Source organism: Diabrotica virgifera, chromosome 1 (genome assembly GCF_917563875.1).
Source record: "Diabrotica virgifera virgifera chromosome 1, PGI_DIABVI_V3a".
Taxonomy (NCBI): Eukaryota; Metazoa; Arthropoda; class Insecta; order Coleoptera; family Chrysomelidae; genus Diabrotica; species Diabrotica virgifera.
Window position 1 is genome coordinate 180,080,477 of NC_065443.1, and position 24,512 is coordinate 180,104,988.

Below are 24,512 nucleotides of genomic sequence, written 5' to 3' on the forward strand. Positions count from 1 at the left end.
GGACTTTCGGCCCTCGGTAATAATTTAGTCTTTCATTCTGCGTTTAAATTTTTCAAAAATATTTATTGGTTTTTTCAGGATTTGAAAAAAATGAACACAATGCCGTGGTAATATTTTCCAAATCTGTCTTTGTCTTACAACGCACTCAACCGAATATAATATTGTCAGCATATATTGTCAGTCAGACACTGACAAACAGTGACAATTTTAAATATTTGACATTGCATCGGGAATATTTTGAGAAATTGATTAAATATTATTGATATATAGTGTATTTGATAAATAATTGATTTAAGACGTGAACTTAATAAAAAGTTATTTATTGTGTATTATTTGTGAAAGATCCAAGCAGAGAATACATCAGATATATCCTGTGATCCAAGTATTTTGTTGTTAGAGATGTTCAAAATTGTAAGCGTTCCAAAATAACAACATATTATTAAAAAATCACTTTAACACTTTTCTTTTCTCGATTGATTATTAGTTTTTGTTGTACAAATAAATTATTACAATCACTGAAAACATAGTTAGTGAAAAAATTATCACATTTATTAACTGAATTAATAATTTGCAATTATAAAAATAACAGTTATCCAAGAACATTCAAAAGCCATCTCTTTAAATTAATTATGACATTTTCAAGTAGAATGACATTCTAGTAATGTTTACATATCCACACCAGTGTGAATTTTACTACACGTAATTTGCCGTGTAAAGACAGAAAAAGTAGGGATACACGTAAAATATTTGCGAATTATGTACCCATAGCCTTAAGTGTTTTAGGTTAAATCTTCGTATTTTGTGCTAAGGTTTCTCCAGTAACTATATGGACAATTATTAATGAAACACCCTGTATATCAAAGAGGTGGCACTGATGACTATAATGTGATTGCGTTCAGTGGGTGTAAACCTAGATGTAGGAAAGGGACAATTGAGGTGAGCAGGACAAACAGCAGGTGAGCTGGAGGCACTACCCCTGCTACATGCACTCCATGGAGGCGACTCAATTAAACCTACGTTTGTCTTCGACAAACCCTACAAAATTTAATCAAGATAACATAGGGATTCAAACGTAACAAATGCATATTGCATCTACACCAATGTCTTCAAAATGGAAGAAGGCTCAGGATGCGGGATATACTCCAGATCACTGAACCTTAGTATAAAATGGGGTATGGGCAAAAATTCCAGCATAGTTTAAACGACCTGGTGATCTTTTTGGCTGGTCAACTGCACCAATCGCGGAAATTGCCAAATGTCACTCCCACACGCAAACCGTGAAAAGATGGGAAGAAGGGCCAGAATGTAGACTTGCCAAGGTAACATTTATTTATTTATTTATTTATTTATAGTACTATACAATTGACCTGGCCTCTTGTGACTAATCCAGGTCGTTTCCTGATGGGATTACAGTAGTTTATTACAATATTATTATTTTAAGAATTTTTTCTATTTGACTAATTAACAATAGCCCTAATCTACTACTAATTATGAAAACTACAAATTGTAAACAATTCTAATAAACAAATAACAGCAACTAAACAAAAACTAATAAACAAAAGATAAATTATTACTTTTTTTTTAACATATAATTTTTATTAAAGTGCTCCCATTTCTCATTCTCAGATGAGAAATGCCAGCACTATTCATCTAAAAATAGTCACGAATAATTTTAAGTGCAGGTCTAATCGACTTTATGATATTCTCAATGGTATTTCGGTGAGCCTCAGACCATTGAGTTTTAAAATTTCAGGTTTTTAGTTAAATTTTTTTTTTATTAATATTTTTTTTTTGATTTATTTTATTTTATTTTATATTTGATATTAATTTTTAATTATTTATTATATAAATATTTATTTAATTATTCCAATATTTTATTTTATATTTTTATATGTAATTTTAATTTTTTTTGTATAATTTCTTATTAAAATTCATAGAGGTTGGATATTATTTACTTGATTTCTTCTTCGTCTAATATTATATAATTCTAATTGTTTCTTTGATATTATGTCCGCTAAATTATTTAGTGTATTAAATAATTCTTCATTTTGTATTATATTTACTATATTTATGCCAACAAGGTCTCTTCTCATTCTTTGTAGTTCTTGTGTATTTGTTTGTCTTTCGCAAATAAATACTATGTGTTCTGGTGTGCCTATTTCTCCACATTCACAATATTGATTGTCTTTTAAGTTAAATCTATGTAGGTATGTAGGGTACGGACCGTGCCCTGTAAGAAAATGGATTAATCCTTTTTTTGGGTTAAAATAATTTGGTATATTATTTAAATTTGGAATAAAATTATAGAGACGTCTTGCTTTAGGGGAATTATCCCATTCGTTTTGCCATTTTCTATTTAATATTTCTTCCAATTCTCTTTTTGTTCTGATTTCTATTCCCATTAATTGTATTATTTCTTCATAATTTTCTTTTCTTTGCCAATATCTACATGCACGTTTTTGTGTTTCCAAGTGCATGGGCATTACACCAGTCAATACTGTTAAAGCTGATGTTGCTGTAGTACTGAAGGCTCCTGTCATTCTAACAAGGAAACCTCTTTGTGCTTTATTCAGTTTTTCAATATTTGTATTATTTGTTAGTCTGTGTGCCCATACACTTGCACCGTACCCTAAAATTGAGGCAAGTATCGTACTCAGGTATACGCGCATATGCTGGAACGGAATTCTATACTCCCTTTGTGCTAGGCTTGCAATGCAATGCATGACTTTCGCTGCCTTCTCACAGACGCTATTTATATGGTTTGTAAAGAGTCTTGGTTCATCGATTATGATACCAAGATATCTAGTTATTTTTGTTCTTTTTATTGCTTTTCCCCTTATTTGTATACTTGGATTTCTTTCAAGTCTTCCCTTTATAAGGCTATATGTTGTTTTTGTTTCTGATATAGTTAGTTTAACTTTTTTCATCCATTCATTTATATTTTCAAGTACTCCATTTGATTTTATTTCTAGTTCTCTTCTTGAATTAGCATCTATGATAAGCAGCAAATCATCCGCATACGCTATGCTCCCTAGAACTTCAGGATCCACAGCTAACCGTTCCAGCAGTTCTTCTAACATTATGTCCCAAAAAATAGGCCCACACACTGAACCTTGTGGACAACCTTTAGTTATATGTCTCGTCTTTTTATCCATTGGACAACTTAAGCTGGCATATCGGTCTTGACAATAGTTTCTGAAACTTCCGTACAAGTTTCTGGGGCAATGCATCTGTCGAAGTCTTTCGAATAATGCCGGCCACCATAAATTGTCAAAAGCTCCAGACACATCTATAAAGATCATCAAAACATACTTCTTTGTGCTCCCCCCAATTATATTAAAAACTTTATTAATAGCATCTTCTGTTGATTTTCCTTCCCTAAAGCCATATTGATTTGGGTGAAGTCCAGTTTCGTCTCTTATTTGATTTAGTCTTTTACAAAGTAATTTTTCATGTAATTTCCCCATTGTGTTTAGTAAGCATATTGGTCTATAAGATTTAGGTAAAGTTGGATCTTTATCTTCTCCTTTACTTATAATTATAACTTCAGCTTGTTTAAAGTTGTTGGGAAACTTTTGTTGTCTTAGACATTCATTATATAAAGAAGTGAGTATAGGTATTAAGTACTCTGAAAGTGCCTGAAGAATTTCTACATGAATGTTATCTGGCCCAGGAGCCTTTTTTCTTTTCATGTTTTTCATACATTCATATATTTCTTCTTCAGTAAATTCTTCTAACTGTCTTTCTTCTGGTATCTCATACTCTTGTATCATCAGTGTTCTAATATTTTTTTGTTCTATTGTTTCATTTTCTAAGTCGTCAGGAGGTAGTAATACATCTAGTAGTGTATCAGCTGAATCTTCCTAACTTTTTGTATATGAACCATCTGCTTTTTGTAAAGTAGAAAGCATTGTTGGACATTTAAGTTTTTTAGATACAATTTTGTATGGGACACCCCACATATCTAATTCTAAATGTCTTGAAACAAAAGCTTCCCAACTTCTCGCTTTCGTTATATTTATTTCTTCTTTATATTCGTTTTTTAATCTTCTATACTCTCCTAGAAGTATTTGCCTCTCGAGAAAGATACTACTTCGTTGATATCGCTTTCGCGCATATCTTACTCTGCTTCTCATTCTCGTGAGGTTTTCCTTCCAGGCAAAGTTTTTTACTTTTTTATTATTGGATATTTTTGGAATTGCTGTATCCATTGCTTTTCTAATTGCTTTAGTTAATTCTTTTGTCGCAGTATTTATATTATCCCCTCTTTGCATCAGACGTGGTGCACGGAATTCAGACCTAAGTAGTTCAAAATTCGCTTTTCTTATATTGTACCTCAACGAAGACATTTCCGTATTACGTGGCTCTAGGTTACTCAATTTGAACGTTATGAGATTGTGATCACTTGTTGTTGCATGTTCAACTACTTCCCAGTCTAGAACTAGGTTTGCTGCTGCGACATTCGATAGAGTTATATCTATGTTACTAGATGCACCTGCTCTATTCTGGAAAGTTGGTGGATTTCCTGGTTTATTATGAACTATTAGTTGAAGTTCATTTATCATCTCTTCAACTAATGTACCTTTCTGATCTGTTTGCTTTGAATTCCATAATACTGATTTAGCATTAGCATCAGCCACAATCACAACTCGTTCGTTTCGGTATGCTATGAATATAGCTCTCATCTGTTCCACGTAATCGTCTATGTCCTCACTGAATTGACAATACAAGTTCGCGATAATTATTTTCCCTGCCTTAGTTAGAAGTTCTAAACATACACAATGTCGATTACTATATTGACTTATTAATAGAATTTTCATATCTTTGTTAAAAATTATGGTTACAGCCATAGGATTATCTCCTACGCTCGCACATTGTGCAGTTATAGGCATGTGTGGGACTTTATTCAATTTTGTGTATGGTTCCTGAATGCATATAATATCAAGATTTTTTTCTTCTGCTAATTTCGTTATTTCATGTATTACGGTTGCACTACGCATTCCATTTATTTGTCCAATATTTATTTTGAATGAATGATTAGCCATTTATATTTTATTTTATGTCTATTAATTTAATTTTCATTAATCTTATTTTGATTTTTATATATACTTTAGTGATTAAAAGATATTTATATTCCTGACTCCGTACTCCACATCCGATACAATGTATTATATAAAGAGCAGTTAAAGTATGCTTTGCTATCTCTTCGATTTTGTTTTTGACCAATGCATTACAGAGACTTTTATATATTAGGTTATTTAGATATAAATTATTATATACATATATTTGAATGTCAAAATATATATACATTATGATATTTAGATTTTGTATTATTTTAGATTTTGATATAATATTTATTTGATTTTTATATATTTTCATAATTATTGTGTGCCAAAGTCTGTTTTCTGAACTAAACGTTCTAGAAGCAATTTATATGTTGGACATTCTTTTTTATCTTTGTTACATAACTTACCTCTATTTTTACAAGGTACGCAAATTTTGGGTTGGTTAGTTTTGTTGCAATTTCTATTTTCATGTTCATCACCACAGTGACCACACACTGTCTGTTTGGTGCAGTGTTTACTCACATGTCCCAGATCATTACATCTTAAACATTTTGGTACTACTAAGTAGTCTTTTGAGTTTATACTTGTAAATCCTACATAAATTTTATTTGAGATCAATCTTTGTCTGATTTGAGGTGAAGCCTCTATTACACAATGAACAGTAGGTTTATTTCTTTGTCCAGTTTTAAATTTTATATTAAAATTCTGATCAAATTCCTCCCTTGGAATATCATCAAAATTTTGTGCATATATGCATTCTTTGATGTTTTCTTCTTTTTCATTACTAGATATATCATACATAATTATTAAGGGTTTTCTTTTTCTTTGTAATTCACATTTAAAATTTTGTTTTATTTTATCATTATTTTTTATAGATTCTAAATCATCTTTTGTTGGAGTTTCTATTATTAAAATTTTTCCAGTGGTTCTCATTTTATTAATTTTTAGTTTTGTTTTTCTTGGATCTAAGAGTTTTGTGAATTCTTCCTGCACCTTCCTTCCAGTCTGTGCAGTCTCACTGGTGATGAACAGAGTATTTATCTTTTTGTTTGTTTCAATTAATTGTTTATTATCAGCTTTGTAATTTATAGGTTTTGCAGTTATATCTGCATACGATAGCTTTTCTCCCTGCATTTTTGTTATTTTATTTCTTAAGTCTTCATTTTCAATTCTTTGTCTAGTATTTTCTTCTTTTAAAATTTTAATTTGACCTTCCATATTGGCTAATTCTATAGTTAAGGACATAAGTTTTGTTTTGAGTGTATCTTTTCTTGTTTTGTTTATTCTCTTACCGAGGTCCATTTCCCCTTCAATGAAGTCAAATAAGTCTTTTATTTTATTTTCTGTTATAAACTTTTCAGTTAGACCTACACTTAAATCAATTCCTCCACTTAATTCTACGCTATTCCTAATATTATAATTTGACCCCTCGTCTACTTGTGACGAAAGAAAAGTGTCAAAGCCTCCACTAGTAGTTATACTACTAATGGAAGATTTCTTTGTATTGCTGTCGCCCATTATGCAAAGTTTGTTTAAGAAACCATACATAAAATATACAATCTCTCAAAACAACCTACTGTATTTTATAGAGCTAAGTGTCATATTATCATAAGTTAATAAAGTCCTTTACCTTGTGGATCACTTACAAGGCAACAATACCCGAGAAGGTCCTCCACACAAGAATAGAACTTCCGCTTCTATGGGCTAGGACAAATCACCCATCTACAATCCATCTAGATATTGCTCATACCTAGTTTCTTATTAGGTGTTCTCCAAAATGTATATTAGTTCACCAATAAAATAACAATTCTCTTGAATTATTCTTCAATTGACTGTATATGACGTTTATAGGTATGACATAAATATAAAATATTTTTATATGCTAAGAATCTAAATTTTATATTTTAAATGATATGTGATGTTCTTTACCTTGTCGTTTACTTGTAAGGTAACAACACTTGAAATGGTTTTCTATAGAAGAACAGTCCTTCTGTTTTTATGGTCTAGGACAAATCACTTATCTGTAATCCACTTGAATGTTGTTTAAACTTAATTTTTTTATGTGTTCGTGTTCGGAACGTGCTAATGGATTGAATGTTCAAACTAGAATTTCTCAAATGTGTTATTTTCACCAATAAAATAATAATTTTCAGGAACTATTTTTCAGTTGAATGTTGACAGTTTTTTTTTGCCAAGGTAACACTAAGGAACCATGGGAAGTCAGCGTCAGAAAAGTACTTGAGAATGACCAGGAAAAACCTACGCTTGACAGTTGGTCTTGTAATTGGCCACTATTAACTAAGCAAACACCTCCACACACTGGGATCAGGAAGTGTGAACGAGATGACGAAACTGTCGAGCACGTCCTATGTTAATGTCTGGAGTTATCGTCAATACGAGAGTATGCGTTCGGCGAGCCTTGGCCTACACCTGCCGACATGGGGGAGATGGCCCCTGGTGATTTGTCCACCTTCCTGGAAATGGAAGGATGGACAATGAGCTAAGGACGACAACCACCTGGGAGGATGTAGGTACAATTTCGCATATGTGGCCTAAGTGCTGTGGGACAGAGACTCGCCCTTCCTACTCTACAGATACAGAGATAGTACAAGACTTTCCGGTGGGCCGGTAGGCTAAAACAGGTCGGTATATTTTAGGTAGAAAATTATCTAGAAATTTAGCCGATCGCCCCCCCCCCCTCTTAACAATGCTGGATCCGCCGCTGAGTTTCGGTGGCATTCCCTTGATGTTTGCAGGTGAATAATTCTTTCTGAAGTTAGAAAAGACCTAAAAGCAGCAAGATCAGCGTCTACCTCATCTGCACCAATTCCATAAACATCATTAAAATCTAGAAGAATTTTTCGTAGATCTTCACTCTTTGTAGGAAGTCCTTCGGAAGCCAGAAACAATTTAACACTTGTGTTGGTATACCCATCATAAAATACTGATGCAGGTTGGTCGTGTAGATAAGCAAGATGAAGTTTAATGGCCTTTAAGCTATCCGGTTCCCTTAATCTGGCTAAAAGATATCGACTATTAGAGTTATTGGTTAATATAACTCTTGGTGGGGTCAATGGATCCAGATTAGTCGATGGTTCTAAAGTATCTTTCTTAATAAAATTAATATGGGTATGGAACGGATTCTTAGTTTTGCAAATTTCGATGGCCTGTTTGTCTGTTTGAATATTTGTGCTCTGAACTTCATCTTTGTTGTTGCATAAACTGCTATCTGAATTTTCCAGGCTAATAGGACTTCTGATATTCTTCGGATTCTTATGTGACGTTGGTTCGGAATATGAAGATTCGCTAGACCATTTAATGTTTACACCAGCTGGCCAAATGCCCTTATTAAATAATAGGTTATAGATGTTCTAGATGTTATACCTATTTTGAATGAAGAACCAGTTGTTGTGTCGGCATCTTTAAGAAGGGCATAACATCTTATATATTCCTTGATACCTAGCTTCTCTTTAATATAGTGAACCACTTGTATAGGGGCGTATATTGGGCTCAAGTTACTAATAACTACAAAGTGACACTTATCTTCTGTAATTTTTGGTACGTGAGGGTACGTGAGCTGGCATAACATATATTTTTCTTCAATACCTCTTTTTTCGTTGGTATGGTAGATAGACTTTTGGTAAGATTGCTCATTTGATTCGACATTTCATTGATGTTTGAAGAGAGCCTTTCTAATCTCAACTTAATATCAGTTGAATTAGATTCTTGGATTTGAACCTTATTAGTCTCATCTGAACCACCGAAAAAAACTGACGATATATTGAAAACATCATGTTCCATTTGCCTAACTAGTATAGTATAGTTGATCCAAAAGATGGCATAACCCAGACATCCAAAGTGAAAGTTATCCTTCAACACCAAATTGTTCTATATGGTCCACACAATGTCCAGAAAAAAGTCACACCATTTTGAGCGTCGGGTTTGGGGGGGGGGGGGGGGAGAGGGGGGAGAAATCGGTAAAATCGTAGTTTTTTAAGTTTTTCGCCAATATTTCTAAAACTATGCGGTTTAGCATGAACAACCCTCTATACAAAATTGTTCTACATTAAATTTGAAATAAAAAAGGCCCTATGCATAATCTTTCTAAAATGAATGGTTCCAAAGTTACGGAGGTAGTATAGTATAACTGGTCCAAAAAAAGGCCTAACCCAAACATCCAAAGTAAAAGTTTTCCTCCAACACCAAAATGTTCTATATGGTCCACATATTGTTCAGTAAAAAGTTACACCATTTTGAGCGTCCGGTTTGGAAGGGAGATGGGAGAGAAGCCGGTAGATTAGTAGTTTTTTTACGTTTTTCGTCAATATTTCTAAAACTATGCTTTAGCGTAAACAATGTTATATACAAGAATGTTCTACATGAAATTTAAAACAAAAAATGTTCTATACATAATTGTTATAAAATCAACGGTACCAGAGTTACGGAGGGTGAAAAGCCGAGGTTTTCGATACTTTTTATATTTTTTGGGCAATATTTATGATATAACTACCAAAAACCCAGACATCGAAAGTGAAAGTTATCCTCCAACACCAAATTGTTCTATATGGTCCACATAATGTTCAGAAAAAAGTCACACCATTTTGAGCGTCGGGTTTGGGGGGAGAGGGGGGAGAAATCGGTAAATATAAAAAGCATCGAAAACCTCCACTTTTCACCCTCCGTAACTCTGGAACCGTTGATTTTATAACAATTATGTATAGAACCTTTTCTGTTTTAAATTTTATGTAGAACATTTTTATATAGAACATTCCTTACGCTAAAGCATAGTTTTAGAAATATTGACGAAAAACTTAAAAAAACTACTAATTTACCGACTTCTCCCCCATCTCCCCCCCAAACCGGACGCTCAAAATGGTGTGGCTTTTTACTGAACAATATGTGGACCATATAGAACAATTTGGTGTTGAAGGAAAACTTTTACTTTGGATGTCTGGGTTAGGCCTTTTTTTGGACCAATTACAGTCGGAAAAATGAAAGAATACCCATGAACGAACATATAAAACACGCTAAAGGTCCCTATACCATAGGTTGTATGGTAACTTTGACATTGACAAATGAAATATTGTCATCGTGACGTCACCCAGACGATCAATTTTACGAATTGTTTGTAAACATAATAGGATACGTGGTTTGGAGGCTATATTTTGTTATTAAATATCGTTAGTGTTTAAATTTGTGTTTATATCTTGAGATATAATGTATCTATAGATATCATTAAGTGTTTTTAGTATAATAACTTAAACCCAAAACTCTTTTACAAGAAGTATTATATACGTTGACGCCTAGCCCTATTTCTTTCGCATTTTCTTTAAGCTCCACATACAGTTCTGTAATATCTCTTGTGGTTCTTCACATCAAGTTTACATCATTTGTGTACGTTACAATCTGCTTAGACTTATTGAACAATATATCATAATCATATATCTAATTAAGTCTATAGATAATAGATCTATTATATGTACCTAATTGTTTCATAAAAAATTATAACTAATATTGCAGCCATCTGAAGATCGTTTGAATAAACAATTATAAAGTAAATGAATATATAAAATGGGGAAAATTCCCTTTATTGCACTGAAATTGTATTTTTTTTATAATTTTCTGTTAATGTAAAACTTCACAGGTACCTATTGAATGGAATCATAATGTTTTAATAGTTTTAGATATAATCCAGTACCTAACGTAATCAGATGCTCTTATGTTAAACTTAAGGGAAAAACTACTAATTTTGATAGGTACATAAATCTTTAGTTGCATCTCTTTTTCACCATGGTTTACATGTTAGAAGGAATTTATAATAATGTACTACATGCACTATCCCCAATTCAAAATGATTATATACCTACTCAAAATCATTTAAAAAAGTAAATTGTATTCAACCCATTATTAATATACCTAGGATATTTGAATGATTTAGTCCCATATATAAACACAAGAAAGAATCTACTTCTGCTTTAATTAAGTAGTAATGCTATTCTACTGCATATATTTAATTGCAATTATATTCTATGATTTTTGTAGCTCTACAGGTATCTACCACATTTTTTAAAGAATATATTAAATAAATAGTCATTAAAAATCCAAACGTATTTTTTTTAAATATACATATATATTTTCAATCATTAAAAACATTCCTACTTTCCGAGTTCATTTCAATGAGTGAAGTGAATGAATTTGAATGCAGCATTCTGGGTGACGTCACTCCCGCCATTAGATTCTCGACGCTGATTGGTGGAAAGTTACCATGCAACCTGTCTATTTATGAACCTTGAAACACGCTGTATTTTCCTGTCACCGTGTCACAAAGAAAACTGACCAGCGCAAGTTCATGTAATAATAATTATTACAAGTATTTGCGCTGGTCAATTTTTTGTGTGACACGGTGACAGGAAAATACAGCGTGTTTTATATGTTCGTTCATGGGTATTCTTTCATTTTTCCTACTGTATACTATACTACCTCCGTAACTTTGGAACCGTTCATTTTAGAAGGGTTATGCATAGGCCCTTTTTTATTTCAAATTTAATGTAGAACAATTTTGTGTAGAGGGTTGTTCATGCTAAACCGCTTAGTTTTAGAAATATTGACGAAAAACGTAAAAAACTACGAATTTACAAATTTCTCCCCCCTCTCCCCCCCAAACCCGACGCTCAAAATGGTGTGACTTTTTTCTGAACATTATGTGGAACATATAGAACAATTTGGTGTTGGAGGATAACTTTCACTTTGGATGTCTGGGTTTGGGTCTAACTATACCATACTAAACAGATTTTAAAACCTTTTCAGGATTCAGCAGGTTATTTAGTTTATGGATCTCGTCAATTTTTTTCGTAAGATAGTCCAGTTTGTCGTCATTTTTTGTCAACAAATCGTAAGTCTCAATGAAAATATGCAAATTATCAGTAAGTTTCTTAGTAACTTGAGTTAAAGCTTCAAAGTTCTCTAGTGGTATTTGATTTTTTGATAAGTTGGTTATTTTTTCATTTAAATATCTTAAGCTAGGCGAGTCACATACCGTACAAAAGAATCTTAGATGGGGAAATTTTTGTTCCAATAGGGCTTTTGTGGTGGATTTATTTAATTTCGTGCATCGCATACAGAAATTTCGGCGGCAATCTCCATCGCACCGCCATCGATTATATTTATCTGAATCCGCAAATTTTTCAAGGCAGTTGTCACAGTTGTAGAACATGGTTTCAAGGTTAGATATAGTCCAGTCGGGTTAGACGAATAACAGGCCTAACCTTGCATTAGGAGCTGCCCCAAATTTTATTTTTTTAATCTTTAGGGGGGTCAATAGTAGTGTAAATTTAAAATCTCGACTGAATTCCGCCATTCCATCTTGATTTTAAACGAGAACCGTTTTTGCTCAATATCTCCGCCATTTTCAACTTTTCGACAAAAAGTATAACAACCAAAATTGTTGAAAATGTAATTTTCTATCATTTCTAACAATTTTTTCGTGCCATCGATATTTTCCGAGTTATAGCGGAAAATAGTGAGAGTTATATATAAATAGAGCATAATTATTGAATTATCTCGTTTATTGTTAGTTTTACGAAAAAAATGTTCCTATACAAAAATAGAGAGAATTGAATTCTACAGAATTTTAGTTTCTTTCATTTTTTTGCTAAAGTTAATATTTAAGGTAGTATGTATACGATAATGGCGCGAGCGTAAGACCTGATTGATTTTGTAGCAATTGTTTTTGTTCAATATCTACGCCATTTTCAACTTAAATTGTTCCAAATATGATTTCCTACAATTTATTTTTAACAATTTTTTTCGTGCGGTTGATATTTTCAGAGTTAAGTGGGAAAATAGTAAAAAGTGGTGCGGGGAGTATAATTACTGAATTAAATCTTTTTTACGAGCTGCCCCAAATTTTATAATTCTATCCTTTAGGTGAGATCAATAGTAGTGTAAATTTAAAATCTCGACTGAATTCCGCGGTTGCATTAGCCGCCATATTGATTTGAAAGGAGAACCGTTGTTGATTAATATCTCCGCCATTTTCAACTTTTCGACAAAAACAGTAGGAACTAAAATTGTTGGAAACGCAATTTCCTACAATTTATTTTCAACAATTTTTTTATGCGATCAATATTCTCAGAGTTAAAAAGGAAAATAGTGGAAGCGGAGGGGAAGCATAATTATTGAATTGTCTCATTTATTATTAACTTTACGACATAATTGTACATAAACAAAAATAAAGAGAATTATATTTTATACAATTTTTGAAACTTCCAATGAAACACCATCCAAACTAAGTACATAAAAGACATAAATAATAACTTATATGCATTCGGTTCACTTAATTTTATTAACTAACGGGTTTTATTGGTTGAATTTGTCTGTCGATAATTAAGTTTTATGTCAGCTAACATATTTTAATATTTCAACAATTTTTTTAAATTTTGGACCCCGTTGGGGGAATTTTCCCATTCCCCCCCTTTTAGACCAGCCACTGGTTCTCTGGAAAAATTGTAGTAAATCGTAATTGCAACAATTTCAGTCCTTACACTTTTTGTCGAAAAGTTGAAAATGGGGAAGATATTGAACAAAAACAATTGCTTTAAAATTAAACGGGTCTTACGCTCCCGCCTTTACCGCATGCATACTACCTTAAATATTGATTTTATCAAAAAAATGAAAGAAAACAAAATTAAACAAAATTTAATTCTCTTTATTTTTGTATAGATTAAAATTTGTTGTAAATGTAATAATCAACGAGATAATTCAATAAATCAATATATGCTTTAACTGTCACTGTTTTTCCCCATAACTCGGAAAATATGGACCGCACGAAAAAATTATAATAAACGAAATTATAGAAAATTGCATTTTCAACAATTTCAGTTTCTATATTTTTAAGTTGAAAATGGCGGAGATATTGAGCAAAAACGGTTCTCGTTTAAAATCAAGATGGGGGCTAACGCAACAGTCAAATTCAGTCGAGATTTTAAATTTATACTACTATTGACCCCCCTAAAGATTAGAAAAATAAAATTTGGGGCAGCTCCTAATGCAAGGTCAAATGGTATCCCGACTGGGCTAATATGCAATAAACTGGGTCGAACGAAAATAAGCAAAAAAAAATAGAACACTTACACTAGTTTTACAAGACTCCAAAACAAAACAATAGAACAATAACAAAACATTTAAACAATGAGCAGCTGGCCGATGCAAATCAAAACACAACCGACTGACTCCGCGGCCAAAGACTGACTGAAGTTGAGTTCGTCTTCTTCGGACAGTTTTTTAGTGGTGGAACATTCTTCAGTTTCCCAAAACTTAGCAAGGACTACATCAAGATGAGAATCATTATCATTGGGAAGAATTTTGGTTGTTTGTACCGAAAGAGTTAAATTTTCTTGGGAACGAGAATTAATGGGAAAATTTCCTTCGATCAGCCATCCAAAGGTGGTATTAAAGAGAACTGGTAGATTTGTTCCTAATTTAAAGTGACCAGGTTGAAGAATTTCATATTTGTCCGCGCCAATTAAAATGTCAATATCGGAAGCTTCAAAGAACTTATCATCTGCCAAATTGAGGTGTTCGGGAATATGTGTGCTACTTAGAGAAATATTCGTTTGAGCTAATTTACAAGTTATTATTGGAATGATTGCACAGTTCAAAGTAAGTTGGTTGTCTGACTGATCAGAAAAGAGAGTAATTTTTGCAGTGAGATTTGAAGTGAGCGGGCTCTAAGATATTCCAGAAATTTGTTAAGTCCTAGCGTGTGTTTCGCAATTAAGTTTGTTTAGAATACTTTTAGTGATGAAAGAATTCTGGCTTCCGCTATCCAATAAACCCTTAACTTGAATAGTTTTACCTGATTTCGCGAACAGACTGAATTTTACAGTGGCGAGAAGGACTTACGAATTAGTTAAAATGTTGCTCATAGCACTTAATGATGAGCTAAGGTTGTTGTCATTGATTTGGGCATGATGTGAGGGCCTATGAGAGTTAATTTAAGTGCCTTCTGAACTAGTGGATGGTAGAGAATTTGGTGAGGTACGTTGCACGTTACGAGATTCATTTCTAATATCTTGAGTGGAATGTTTGGGATAATTCACATTAGGACGTGTATTGTATTGAGTTTGAAAGCGTGGGGCAGAAGGGTTGCGATTTTGCTCAGAAGAATCTTGATCGAGGAGACTGCGATGCCGTGTGTTACAAATTGAACAACCTCTAGAAATACAGTCATTGTGAGAGTGTTTAGTACCTAAACAATTTGCTGCGTAGATTGTGACGTATTTGAATGTAGAGAGGTAAAGTGTGTTTTAGTGTGAGCTTTTTGCGAATGTGGTTCCCTGTTAGGTTCAGGGAGAATGTGGTTCTTTTATATTCAGGGAGATGAGTTAAATCAGACAAAATACTGCAACGTTCGTTAAGAATATCGAAAAATTCGGTTAATGTTGGCTACGAGCTGCGATTTCTTCTTTCGCCGTAATAGCGTTTAGAAGCAAAGTCTAATTTGCGAGATAAAATATTAATTAAAATTAAATCCCAAGTTTTTACAGGCACATCTAACAACTTCAGTGAGCCAACATGCTTTTTAGACTCATTTATGAACTCACTTAGTGTTTGACGATTACTTTTAGAGAAAGAAGGGTAGTCAATGATAGAGTTAATGTGAGAATTGATAATTGCCAAATTGTTACTATATTTTTTCATTAACATGTCTAGTGCTAAGTCAAAATTATCTTTTGTGATTTCGAGAGATTCGATAAGAGTCAAGGGTTTACCAAGAAGAGCAGATTTTAAATAGATTAGTTTTTGAGCATTTGAGATGGACTGGTTATTAGGGTGCATCGAAAAAATAAAAGTAGGAAATGTTGTATGTAATAGCGTGAAAAAGTTGCTAGTGTTATTTTTAGCATATTAGTATTTTTAATTTTTTTTTCTAAACGAATTTTCTGCCTCCCCAATGACCTTGAATTTTATAAAATATCTGATTTTTACGGAAATTTCAATTTATTTTATTTGGATGTTATTATATGTGCTAACTCGATCTAAGATCAATTAAAGAAAACTTAAAATGTTGTCAATTGCAAATTTAAACGATATTTAAAGTTTTATTTGTTTTTTCAGTCTCCCCAACGCCTTTGAAAATTCCCGCTTTGTGAGTCCGTGCGTGTAATTTTCGCTTATTTTTGGTGCGGTGCGTTACTTTGTTATTATTGTTGTTTGTAAATTAAAGATTTTTAAAATAGATAAACCAGGACCGTGGGGAATAAAATCAAGATGTGTTGTGGACCGCCCCATTTTTGGGGCGGCCCACAAAATATATTTGGTACCACCAAATATACCTGCCAAATATACCTGAAAATGTTTTACCGAAATATAAACAAGTGATGAAGTTTTCTGGTTAATTAAGGATAAAAAACTCAGCAAGAATGAGCCAGAATGAGTTCGAGTTTGGCAAGCGAGGCGAGAGGTCGTGTGGCAGGTGTATTGGCGATAAGGTAATTTCGAATTCGAAACCTATCACAATAAAAACACCGGTTTTTTTTAAAAGACCTATCGTTATCGATAATCGTTAAACTTAAAAAGCGTTCTTGTGCGAAATAAAAATAAACTTCTAAGTGTATAATAATAATATTTATATTAGTGCTGAGGTTAACATTTAATTTAAAATGGCCAGTGGCGGAACAGGAACAATCCGAAAGGAAACCTATAGAAAGAATGAAGAACTATCTGATAGTGGCGACGAAGAATCTAAGAAGAAAAAATATAAAGAAGATAAATTATATTTTGAAAAGAGTAACCTGACGAGACGAACACCGAATAAAAGCAACGACACAAATGAAGAGATGATAAAAATGATGCGGGAAGTTATGTGGAAAAATGATGAAATGATGGCAGAAATAAGAACCATACGGAAAGACCAAAAAGAAACGATGGAATATATTAAGGAGCTGAAAGAAAAAAACGAAAAATTGGAAGAAGGTTTAAAAATGGCAAACAATAGAATAGAACAATTGGAAAAAGATAGACGGAGAAATAATATAGTATTAAAAGGCCTAACACTAGATGCTACCGACGGAAAGCCTGTAAAGGAGTCAGTAGAACACTTCATAGGAAGAAATCTGAAATTAGAGGTCAGACTGAGAGGAGCGGTGAAGATCGGCGACCAAATCTTTGTAGCAGAAATGGAAAACCTAACGGATAAGATGAGTGTACTAAAAAACAAAGGAAAACTGAAAAATCTACAGGGACAAAAGGTGTATATAGAATCAGATTTAACAAGAAAGGAAAGGGAAATACAAGCAAAAATTAGGAAAATGGCAAAAGAAGAAAAAGACAAAGGTAATACTACGAAGATAGGATATATGAAACTGGAGATTAATGGAAAGGAGTGGAAATGGGACCATAATAAAGAGAAACTTATACTAACTCACAGAAATATCGGGGAAGGGACTTCAAAAAACTAAAAGAAAATAATGAGACCGGACCCACAACAATGACAACCAAGGCAATGAATGGGAAAAGCGATAGGGAAAAAGATGATGCAAAGGTAAACAAGGATGAAAATAGGAAAAAGGGGAAAGCTAGATTGCAGAAAAAAGGAGAGATAAAAATGGGAACATGGAATGTGAGAAGCATCAATGGAAAAGAGGAAGAACTGGTAGAAGATATGATAAGACAAAAAATAGAAATACTAGGCATAACAGAAACGAAGATGAAAGGAAAAGGTCTTAAGAAAATACACAAAGGATATTGGTTACTTTGGGTAGGAGCGGATACAAAAGAGAGAGCAAAAGAAGGAGTCGGGATAATAATTGCACCGAATAGACTACAACACGTTATAGAAGAAACATATGTTAACCAGAGAATATTATCGGTGAAAATTAAACTGATGGACGAAGAAATATGGACAATAATAACAGCCTACGGAGTAAATGAAGATGCAAGAAAAGAAGAGAAAGATAAATTTTTCGAGGAGCTCCAAATGCAAATTGATAATGGGGAAGAAAACATAATTGTAATGGGAGATCTAAACGGTAGAGTCGGAAACAACAACAGCGGAATAGAGGAGTGCATGGGAAAAGAAGGAGAAGAAATGCTAAACAGAAATGGTGAAAGAATAATAGAAATATGTATGGAGAATAAACTAGTTATAACAAATACAAAATTTAAACATAAAGAAGTACACAAATACACGAGAGTACAAGACAGCAGAAACGAAAAATCAATCATAGATTACTTTTTGGTAAGCAGCAACAAATGGAAAAGAGTACAGGATACGAAAGTGAAAAGAGGCTCGGAGATTGGCAGTGACCACCATCTAGTAATAATGAGAATGAGAACAACAGAGGAAAAAGAAGAAAAGAGAAGAAAGGTAGTAAATGAAAAAATAAAAAGTTACAAATTAAAAGAGGAAATATATAAGAAGAAATTCCAAGAAAAATTAGATAATACTTTGAAAGGTAGGGCAAAAAATACAAATATAGAAAAAAAATGGGAATATCTAAAAACCAGCATAATCAAAGCAGCTGAGGAAACTTGCGGGAAAGCAAAAATAGCAAACACTAACATGAGGAGAACAGAATGGTGGACGGAAGAAATACGAGAGAAAATAAAGAACAAAAAAGACAAATGGAAAAGATACCTAAGCACAAAACACCCGGAAGATTACGAAGCATATAAAGAAAAAAGGAAAGAGGTTAAAATAGCGGTGAAAGCAGGAAAGGAAAGGTCATGGGAGATATTTGGACAAAAAATGACAAAAAATTATAGGGAAAACCAAAAACTCTTCTACGGCGCATTAAAACAACTCAGACAAAAGAAAGAGCACACGATGCCGAATATAAAAGACAAGAATGGAAACGTACTAACAGAAGAAAAACAAATAATGGAAAGATGGAGAGAACATTTCAAAGAGCTAACTCATGTAGACAAGGACAACATAGGGGAGATACAAGAAAGGAATGAAGAACAACAAGTGGAATCCATAACAAGAGAGGAATTAGAGAAAGCAATAGAAAGAGTAAAACTGGGCAAAGCACCAGGCAAGGATCATATCACCCCGGAAATGATAAAATTCATGGGGACAGAGGGAATGGATAGCATGAAAGAACTAATGAATGATATCATAAATAGAGCAGAATTACCAAAGGACTGGAAGAAAGACATTATATTACCAATACACAAAAAGGGAGACAAGAGAAACTGTAATAATTACCGAGGTATCACCATATCAAGTATCCCTGGGAAGGTATTAGCAAGAATACTAGAGACAAGAATAAAAACACAAATAGAAACAACTATGGAAGACACACAGTGTGGATTCAGGAAGGACAGAAGCACGCAAGACCTAATATTCACATTAAGACAAGTAAGTGAGAAGGTAATCAAGAAAAATAGAGAGATACATATGTGCTTCATTGACCTGGAAAAGGCGTTTGACAGAATCCGAAGAAAGGACGTTTGGAAGACACTAACAGAAAGGGGAGTCGACAGACACATAATAGAAGTAATAAAGGATATGTACAAAAATAATACAAATACAGTAAGAACCAATAACGAGGAATCCAGAGAATTTTCTACAAGTCAAGGCGTCAAACAGGGATGCGTGCTGAGTCCACTGCTATTCTCAGTGGTACTGGATGAAGCGATAAAGAAAGCCAAGAGAAGAATGAGAAAACTAACATTAGGATACTGGCAAATGAAACAGACTCAACTATCGGAGCTACTATTTGCAGACGACATGGTATTGATAGCAGAAAACAGAGAAGACTTACAGAACAATCTTGAAATCCTAGAAGAAGAACTATCAAACATAAATATGAAAATTAATACAGAGAAAACAAAAACAATGATAATTTCAAATACGAGGAAGACACACGCAATAGAATTAGACGGGAAACAACTAGAGCAAGTGGAATATTTTAAATACCTAGGAGTAATAATCGAATCAAATGGTAAACAAGACATGGAAATAAACGAGAGAATGGGACGAACAGGAAGCTTATTTAACACTATGAAAACAACATTTTTTGGGAAAAAAGGGATACCGGAAAAAGTAAAAACGGCAGTCGTTAAATCAGTAGTTAGACCAACAATCATGTATAGCAGCGAGACATGGACATTGACGGGGAGACAAAAATCCAGAGTCAATGCTATGGAAATGAGGTTCCTGAGGAAAATAGCAAACAGAAAAAGGACAGACAAAATACGAAACGAAACAATTAGACAAAACCTAAAACTAGAACCAATCAATGAAAAAATAGTAGAAGGACAACTTAGATGGTTCGGGCACGTGTGTAGAATGTCGAACGAGAGGCTAACAAAACGAGTGTTCGAAACGAGAGTGCAGGGGAAAAACAAAAGAGGGAGACCAAGAGTTATGTGGGTAGATGAAATCAGGAAAGAAGTCGAGAAGAAGGGATTGACATTGGAAAGTGCAAGAAACCTAGCGCAAGATCGGAAAGCATGGAGACTACAATGCCAAACTCAACTCCACCAGCCTTACACCTAAAGGTAGAAAGGCTTAGGACTAAGTAAAAAGTAAGTAAGTATTTTTAATTTTTTTTTCTAAACGAATTTTCTGCCTCCCCAATGACCTTGAATTTTATAAAATATCTGATTTTTACGGAAATTTCAATTTATTTTATTTGGATGTTATTATATGTGCTAACTCGATCTAAGATCAATTAAAGAAAACTTAAAATGTTGTCAATTGCAAATTTAAACGATATTTAAAGTTTTATTTGTTTTTTCAGTCTCCCCAACGCCTTTGAAAATTCCCGCTTTGTGAGTCCGTGCGTGTAACTTTCGCTTATTTTTGGTGCGGTGCGTTACTTTGTTATTATTGTTGTTTGTAAATTAAAGATTTTTAAAATAGATAAACCAGGACCGTGGGGAATAAAATCAAGATGTGTTGTGGACCGCCCCATTTTTGGGGCGGCCCACAAAATATATTTGGTACCACCAAATATACCTGCCAAATATACCTGAAAATGTTTTACCGAAATATAAACAAGTGATGAAGTTTTCTGGTTAATTAAGGATAAAAAACTCAGCAAGAATGAGCCAGAATTCTCCGGTATTGCCGAACAGGTTGCAATTAAATTAGAGGAAATATGGAAAAGGCTTCAATTCCAATAATTTAACATACAAGAATTATTCAAGTTTTAAGAGCCTATCATGACAAATATATGAAACTTATGAAACCATTTAAGAAGAGGCAAAACAGTGAATTTTACAAAAATAAAATTCAATGCTTTGACGACAAAAGTAAAACTACACGTTTCGATCTTGCAGCATGCAAATGTGACCCTCTGATGAATTGTCTTTGTAGCAAATTTCAAAAAGTGACTCTGGATGATCGCCAATTTCTATTAAATCACAGAGGTCCCAGAAAAATGGTGATAAGCTGGATTGATATGGAAAGCAAAAATATTCAGAGAGAACAACGGTAAAAGAAGGAAGGTACCGACACAAAGACAAAACTTTAGCTCAAGTAAAAAACGGTACAAAGTTTTATCGTCGATCGATCGTGGAAGAACACATAACACTTGTGCATGGGCCAAGGTGCAAATATTTCGGATACGTGTCTCCACTACTGTCTCGTACATTAGAAAGTATCAAATCCAGATATTACATGCGACGGAACAGTCGTAAATATTGACGTTAAGGGTGATGTAATACGACTGTTAGAAGAACATCTTCAGAACAGCTTCAGTGGTTTGTATGTCTGCGGCATTCAAATAATCTAACCCTTGGACATCAAAAGAAGTTTTCCAGTGACCAAATCAAAAATCGTGAGGGTCTTCAAACTTTCTCCTATAAAAATTTTGATTAAAACGATTACTTTGAGTTAATTAACTAGCAAGAATATCACCTTATAGAACCTCTAGATTTTCGAGTGCCAATCTTCGAGATTTTATTAGGAATCCTAATTGAGATTGAGAAATATCACTGCCACAATCAATATGTAGAACGATGTGTCAAGCTTGTGACACAACATTCTCTAGCAGTTTGTGGAGCGTATTCGAGGGGTGGATTTATAAAAAAGCGAATTGATTCCAGAAAACTATGCCTCACGTTAATGATAAATCGGAAGACATCTTCGAACAGAATGTTTTTTCCATATTTTTTGTGATATTTGTATACCTAATGAACTATTTTAAAATTATAGTAATTTTGTACTTTGCTTTATACGTATTCTTTTCAGTGCGTCACAGTTTTTCGATTTCTTTCTAACGCATTAAATTGTACGTGACAGAAAAAAAGGCACGTCCCTGATTACAGACATTTATAACATTTATTCTAGTTGCCGATAGATAGCACTATAATCGAAAAAAAAATTTCCAAGTTATATAATATATCTACGAATATAATCTGTACAATTTATAAGACTATACAAATCAAAGAAAATACCATTTTATAAATGCAATAAACACAATTGTTTTGTTTTTATGCCAAATTGCAATGTGACAACTGTCAGATTTAACTAAAATGTCATGTTAGAATAAATGTTATAAATGTGTATTATCACGGACTTACCTTTTTTTACCATTTGTGGCGCACTGAAAAATGCCCATGAAAAGGATCATATTTATTTTAGTATTAAAAAATTTTGGTGACGTCAGGGAGACAGATAAGTTAGGCTATTTTGTTATAAAAAGAATGTTGGAGCACACTTTTCTTAAGTAAAATTATTAATTGCCTTATGAAACCAAAAAATATTTTCTAATGTAAACCGAATTTATTTATTCAATTTTTATGAGCTATTCTGTTACCAAAATACTTGACAGTTGATTAGGCACCTTTTGTAAGGTATTACTTTTCCATCGCAAAAAAAAATTTCGCCTTTTTCGATGCACCCTACTGGTTATCCACGATGAGGGAGGTGAATAATTGATAAAAGGAAACCCATTTGGAGTACTCTCCATGGAAAGTGGGACTGATATGGGGGACAACTTTACGTTTGAGGGAATAAAATGGTTGCGTTCAGAAGCCAGAGATAGTTGAATTGAGAATGAGCAAGACTGTGTAATTTGTTTTCTAAACTTGCCATGGCAGAACAATAATTATTTTCGACTTCGTCTCTGTTTTCAGCAACCAAATCGCCCTAGTGATTCAATATTATTGCAAAGGACCCCGCACAAATCTTATAGAAAATAGGTCCCAGTGGATTTCGTTCATACTTTTGGAAAATACTCTTTGGAGCATCCTGATAAAAAGTTCTATTGGGCACAACTCAATCGTATGAAGGATTTTCAAGATATAGAGGTCCAAACTCGGAAAATTATAAGATTTATGGGGTATTCCAATTCCATGAGTTACTGGTTATTTGGCAACATGTAGAAGTTTGGATCAAGGAAAAGTACTAGTAGTCTAGGATTTTTTCCTGGCTATCCATTGGCGACCTTTACTTTGACCTTGACCTTCAACGGATGGCACCTTCTAGAGTTTCGAGGGTTTTCGGCATTTAATTGATATAAACAGATTACTCATGGGTTTTTGGGATCGAACACGAATATGCTATCAGAATTGCCCTCCGGATGACGTGGTGGCCAGGGCCTCTGCAAGGGACGTCATCTTCTAGAGTTTCGATGGATTTCGGCATTTAATTGATGTAAATGAATTACTGGAGGGTTTTTTGAGGTCGCTATACACGAATATGCCACCAGAACCAACTCCTGGAGCACCTGATTTCCAAGGTCAATGAAAGGGGCTCCTGGAGTTTCGAGATTCTTTGGTACTACATTGATGCAAACGGATTAATTATAGGTTTTTGGGGTTGCTGAACACGAAACGTGATCACATTGTGCCGTAGGCACAATGTGATTCGTGGGTCGGGTCTGATAGTGTATGCATGTTCAGCAACCCCAAAAACCTAAGAGTAATCCATTTGATTCCTCCGAAACTCCGGAAGATAACCTGTCTTAGGCAACAGGTGCTCCTGTGTCTGTGCTGATCACGTATTCGTGTTCAGCAACCCCAAAAACCTATAACTAATCCGTTTGCATTAATGTAGTACCAAAGACCCTAGAAACTCCAGGAGCCCCTATCATTGACCTTGGAAAGCAGGTGCTCCGTGAGTTGGTTCTGGTGGCATATTCGTGTATAGCGACCTCAAAAAACCCTCCAGTAATTCATTTGCATCAATTAAATGCCGAAATCCATCGAAACTCTAGAAGATGACGTCCCTTGCAGAGGCCCTGGCCACCACGTCATCCGGAGGGCAATTCTGATGGCATATTCGTGTTTAGCGATCCCAAAAACCCATGAGTAATCTGTTTATATCAATTAAATGCCGAAAACCCTCGAAACTCTAGAAGATGCCATCCGTTGAAGGTCAAGGTCAAAGTAAAGGTCGCCATTGGATAACCAGGAAGAAATCATAGACTACTAGTACTTTTCCTTGATCCAAACTTCTACATGTTGCCAAATAACCAGTAACTCACG

General features: G+C 33.8%; 1 protein-coding gene across 2 annotated transcripts in view; it reads right to left on the reverse strand.

The window, feature by feature from the left end:
- LOC126878913 (phosphatidylinositol 4-kinase type 2-alpha) overlaps positions 1 to 24,512 on the reverse strand; it is a 598,768-nt gene that overhangs the window by 485,834 nt on the left and 88,422 nt on the right. The gene's annotated exons all lie outside the window — the stretch shown is intronic.